The sequence below is a fragment of the Durio zibethinus genome, chromosome 11 (assembly GCF_047325235.1).
Source record: "Durio zibethinus cultivar Kanyao isolate XHJ-2024 chromosome 11, ASM4732523v1, whole genome shotgun sequence".
Taxonomy (NCBI): Eukaryota; Viridiplantae; Streptophyta; class Magnoliopsida; order Malvales; family Malvaceae; genus Durio; species Durio zibethinus.
This window is the reverse complement of record NC_143172.1, coordinates 5,458,054-5,463,510: the sequence shown is the minus strand read 5'-3', so window position 1 is coordinate 5,463,510 and position 5,457 is coordinate 5,458,054. Positions and strand designations below refer to the sequence as shown.

General features: G+C 35.1%; 1 pseudogene across 1 annotated transcript; it reads right to left on the bottom strand.

Annotated features, from left to right (window-relative positions):
* Positions 1–1,672: 1,672 nt before the first annotated feature.
* LOC111290595 (uncharacterized) lies at positions 1,673–4,989 on the bottom strand (annotated as a pseudogene). The gene is made up of 5 exons (XR_016346242.1): positions 4,720–4,989; positions 4,430–4,554; positions 3,782–3,940; positions 2,653–2,913; positions 1,673–2,096 (listed from the first exon to the last, which is right to left on the bottom strand). The product of XR_016346242.1 is annotated as an uncharacterized LOC111290595 (transcript).
* Positions 4,990–5,457: the final 468 nt, after the last annotated feature.

The following is a 5,457-nucleotide window of genomic DNA, read 5'->3' as shown; positions in this document are numbered from 1 at the left end:
AATCTCTCTCCTCTTAGAATTCTTCTCCTGTAAGTCAAACTTGCCTATTAAGAATCCCTTTCCTTTTAGAATTCTTCTCTTGCAAGTCAAACTTACCTATTAAGAATCTTCTTTCTCTTGGAATTCTTTTTTTGCAAGTCTTCTTATCCATCAAGCAATATCTGACAAATCCCAAACAAATCTCTAACAAATCCCAAACAAATCTCTTATGGGATTTGAGTCATTATTCTCAACAATCTCCACATTGACTCAAATTTCATCAATCATCTGTCTTCATGCTAGACATGCTTGACTCCACCTACAATGGAAGTCTCACAATCATCTTCTCTTCTCTTGTGTCTTCACGCTTCATACAAACCAATCCTCAATCTTCAAAACTCGAACTCGAACTCTTCTCTCGAATCGAGCTCTTCTGAACTTGCTTCTTTTCATGTCTCAAATCATGCACTTCCCAAACCTTTAGCTCTTCCCACATCTCAAACTTTCAGCTCTTTCACATCTCGAACCTTCGGCTCTTTTCACATCTTGAATCTTCAACTCTTCTCACGTTTCGAACCTTCAGCTCTGATACCATTTGTTGGGCTAAAAGCCTCCAATCCAATCACACCAGCGGAAGCGAAATCAAACAATAAATCAAACACACAAGAGACAACAATTTAACGTGGTTCGATCCAACTGACCTACATCCACGGATGAGAAAAAAAGATCCACTAGTTGTAGAGAATTACAAACTTACATCAAATCATCAACCTCACTCAACAATCAATACTCATAAGACACTCTCAATCTCCTCTAGTCCTATGGAGTATTCTCAACCCAAACAAACACAAACCCAAACTCTTGTGCACCTTTTCAACACAACCAAATATATACCCATATGTTCCCATACATCATACCTATGTGGACCCTTTCAATCTCCTCTAATCCACTCACAAACAAACATATACACCCATAAGACGTAGAGCCCCAATACTCCTATGGGGTGTCTATCCTACAAAACCCTACAACTCTCTTACATCTTTTTTCTCATACCTAACTCTGTAGAGATTTCACCTATTTATAACCATACAAACTTGCCCATTAAGAATCCCTCTCCTCTTAGAATTCTTCTCCTGTAAGTCAAACTTGTCTATTAAGAATCCCTTTCCTTTTAGAATTCTTCTCTTGCAAATCAAACTTACCTATTAAGAATCTTCTTTCTCTTGAAATTCTTATTTTGCAAGTCTTCTTGTCCATCAAGCAATATCTGACAAATCCCAAACAAATCTCAAACAAATCTTTTACGAAATTTGAGTCATTATTCTCAACAACTTTGCTACATCTACTCTGAGGTTTGAGCAAAGTTGGTTTATAAATTACTCTTGGTGTTTTGGTCAAGCAATAATTAGTACATGACTAACGGTCGCAAAAGATTTAATTTCTCTTTTAATTATCAGACTTCGAATTCATTAAAAACTGTAAAAAAAATTTTTTTTGAATAAATTAGTTTAGCTTGACTAAATAAACATATTCGAACCACTTAAAAGAGTGAATAAACTGAATTAAATTCTAAAACCTCTTTATCGTTAAAAAATATATATGGAGACAACTAAGCTTTTGTTGGCTAGCAAATTATCTACGTCTAGCTGCATTGAATTTAGTGGTTAATACTACTAATTTAACAGATTTTTTTAATAATTAGTTGTTTAGCTTCACCATTAAAATTTTCATACATTTAAAAATTATAAAATATAAAGTAAATTCATGTTGTAAACACAACATCCTGTCTACTCCAAGAATACAAGTAGCACCATTATGAGAACTTTCTCCAATAACAAACTTCTTGTCATCAGATACAGATTCACAATTAGCATCAGAAACCAAATTATTCTTTTGGGAAGAATCAGAGCACGCATCATTATCAAGTTTCACAGCTACATCATTTTTAGGATGTCTTCCACCACACTTTTGTCCTTGCCAGCAGTAACAGGAGTAACAGGCTGTCTCCGTGCTGCCCATATGGTTTTAGGATATTGAATAAAAAAAGAACACACTGCAGAGCATGCCTTGCATATGAAATCCTCATATAGAGGCTCCCCTTCGTCATCTCTAGGAATCTACCAAACAAGTATTTTCAGATCATAATCTATTACCCAATATCAATAACTCAAAGAATCGTGCAAAAACTGCCAAGTCACAAACTTTTTTTTTTTTTTTTTTTCATTTCTTCCTCCTTTCTTTTTCAATATCAAAGCTTAATTTAGCTATTTTACACTGATAAATTGTGATCAGAAATCATATGTTCACTGAATTTATCATCGTTTGGTTTCAAATGATTAGAACCCATATCCATCTTTCCAGAGACATGTTCAGGCCAGAATAATGCCAGTGGTATCATGCTTAACATGAAACAGAACCCTGAAGGAGGGATTCAGCCGAATAACCACCATAAGTTTGACCAGCTACAATGCAGTCAGCCAACACATTGCAAGAATCTTAGTAGAAGGAAAATTACGGCAAACATTAACAAGAACCTACCTAACAAGGCATCTCTAGATTTGCCCTGATTTAACAGAAAAAAAAAATTGTGCCATTTTATACAATACCCAGGCACAAACTAGTGAAGAACAAAACATGAGATGAAAATGTAGGACATGCACCCAGTCTACCGACCTCATTGGGAGAGTTGAGACTGATATGCTCCCCATGAAACCAGTCCTCGCACATACAGCACTGTATCATCTCTACTTGTTCCTGGAGATCTGAATCTGGATAGGGGCGATTGCAGGTGCAGTACACACCTTTAAAATTGTGATTATATAAATTTTCGATATTATCTACATCTTTATTTGGGAAAAACTTGCACGAGAACTCTCTAAATTTTGAATTTCCACAGTCACAACTAAAATTTCTCTAGATCCAGAGCTCCAATACCTTGAATATTGCAACAATGAAAGTCTCTTACATCCATGTAACAAATAGAAATAACAGAATAGAATATTTATACAAAGAAAAACAAGTAAAATAAAAACATTCTCCTCAACAACCTTGAGCAGTTGAGCATAGAAAATTTCCACTTTTCCAACATTACATACATAACTTATGTCCAATACTGAAGTAAGAATCTGCAATTTCAAGTGCACACTAGCATACATTACTTATGTTCAGTAATCAAGTAAGCATGTGGAATTTCAAATGGCCACAGGAACTAATCAGAATGAAAATCTTGCATGTCCCACGTTTTAACCAATCAAGCATTGTTAAATCAATTCATGAGTTCTTCCATTATAGAACAAATAAAAAATCTATACCCCATTGTGATCCTAGAAAATTAGGTAATTGGATAGATGATAAGAATGTGGCTTGAAGCCACTCTCAAAGAACACAGTTAGATATTGGAAACAGTGAGCAGTGTGAATTATAAATGCAGTTAATGCTGATCAAGCTGAAAAGGGTTCAATGTTATGCCAGTTTAAAATGAGGAAGAAAAAAGGCTGCAATAGTTGGAAATATCATGATGATAGGAACGAAATTCCAAATGTAGCATCATATTTACGACTACATGACTTGCTTAAACCAGTCTGTGAGCATGAGCTACAAACTGCAAACCATAAACACAACTCCAAAAGTCAAGGCATGCAGAAAGCAAAAGCGCATCACATTCTTCCACTTTATAAATCACAATTTCAGTCACATCTTAAGAGTTATATTAACAACAAATCAATGTTTAGCATTCAGAATGAGAGATGAAATTAAGAGAGGGGATCCCCCAAACCGTAAAGGATAATGCAAAGGAAAATACCTCATGGCCATCGTGGCTAGACAAACAACAAGCAGTGCAAATTCCAGCATTCCCATCAGGGGTGCATGTCAGGCACAAGAAAATAGCCTATCTTTTCATGTAACCTTTAGAATAGGCACACTCGTCACCCTCATCTCCACCCAAAACCAAATCTGCTTCCTTTAGATTAAAAATAACACGTTAAACATTGCCAATAGCATATACAGCTCAAAGAAGCAGAACAAAAACAATAGCAAATCAACCAATAGCTAATCTTCTTATATTTGAGAATTATTTGCATCTAATACTTTTTCAATCTAAATTTATGATGGAAGATATATTTGTCGGAACTCAAACTAGCATGCATAAGATGCATTCCACGCTTGCATAAAATTAATAAGACAAAGCTTCATCTCGTGAAATTTTCTCAAAATTTAATCAATGTTCATACATTAGTTCAAGTATTAAGTATGTCTCAACCAGAATTTCTGCTCCGAAAAAAATAAAAGATTTTGATTTTATCATTTCTAACCCCCCAAAAAAAAAGGAGACAGAAAGAAAAAAAATCCCTCGTCCACAAACCAGACGAAACAAAAAAGTCCTAACTAAATTCAATATTCCCGCAAAACAAAACCCTAAACAGATAAATTGGGGTGCAAAAGCCTTTACCAACTCTTCTTCTTCGATGCTCTCAAGATACTCGTTGATTGACATGGTCTGCTCACCATCATCGTCTAACTCGGAAGCCATTTTGCCCAAATCGCCAGGACCTTCAAAACCAAAATCTGCACTACCTGAACTTGAAATTTGAAGTAAAAAAAAGAAAAAAAGGAAAAATATCAGCATAACATTTCTGAAAACAAACAGTTATTTCATATCTCTATTTTACTCCTTCGGGGAAACCTAGAGTTGCACCCTATAACGAGAAACCCCAACATTTAAAAAAAAAAAAAGGTTACCTTTTGAACCTCGCAATTAACAGATTTTAAGACAGTTGATAAGGGATTAGATTGTTGATTATCGGATTAGGTTTCTGTTGGAGGAACGCGATAGACAAAATGAGAGGAAAGGAACAACCGTTGGGGATTGAGAATTTGAAATGGGAGGACCAAGGGCTTCTATACGTGATTATAGTAGAATGATCGGACCTGTACGGAAATTTTCCCGCCACAAAGCGCCCTGATGGAACCAAATTACGCGGTCCGTTCCCAATGTTTTCAACCGTCACATTTGATTTATGAAATATTTGGAAATTTCATAATTTATTATTCTTTCATATTGTAAGTTCCGTATACAAGATGTAAAAAAATTGTCATTTTTTTTCATAAATTTATGTTTTTAATTATATTAATTTTTTAAATAAATTTTAATAAGACACGTGATAAAGCCTACCTTTAGGCCCAATGTAAGCATTCGCGGTACTTAACCCAACTTATTTTCTTACTAGATAACATCATAGCATTCGTCATTGGTGAAGCAGAAGTACCCAATACCGAACAGGTTGGGGTAAAGAATTTTCTTAATTTTGAAGAGGGAAGTTCCTTACTCATGGACCCGTGGTTCAAACTTCAAATTGATTGGACTACGGGCTATAGCCCAATGACTAGTTGTTAGTAGCATTTGCATTTCTCTTACAAAAATCCTCCTAAACAACTAAATAAATAGAATAGCGTACCATCACACTTGATCGGGTAACC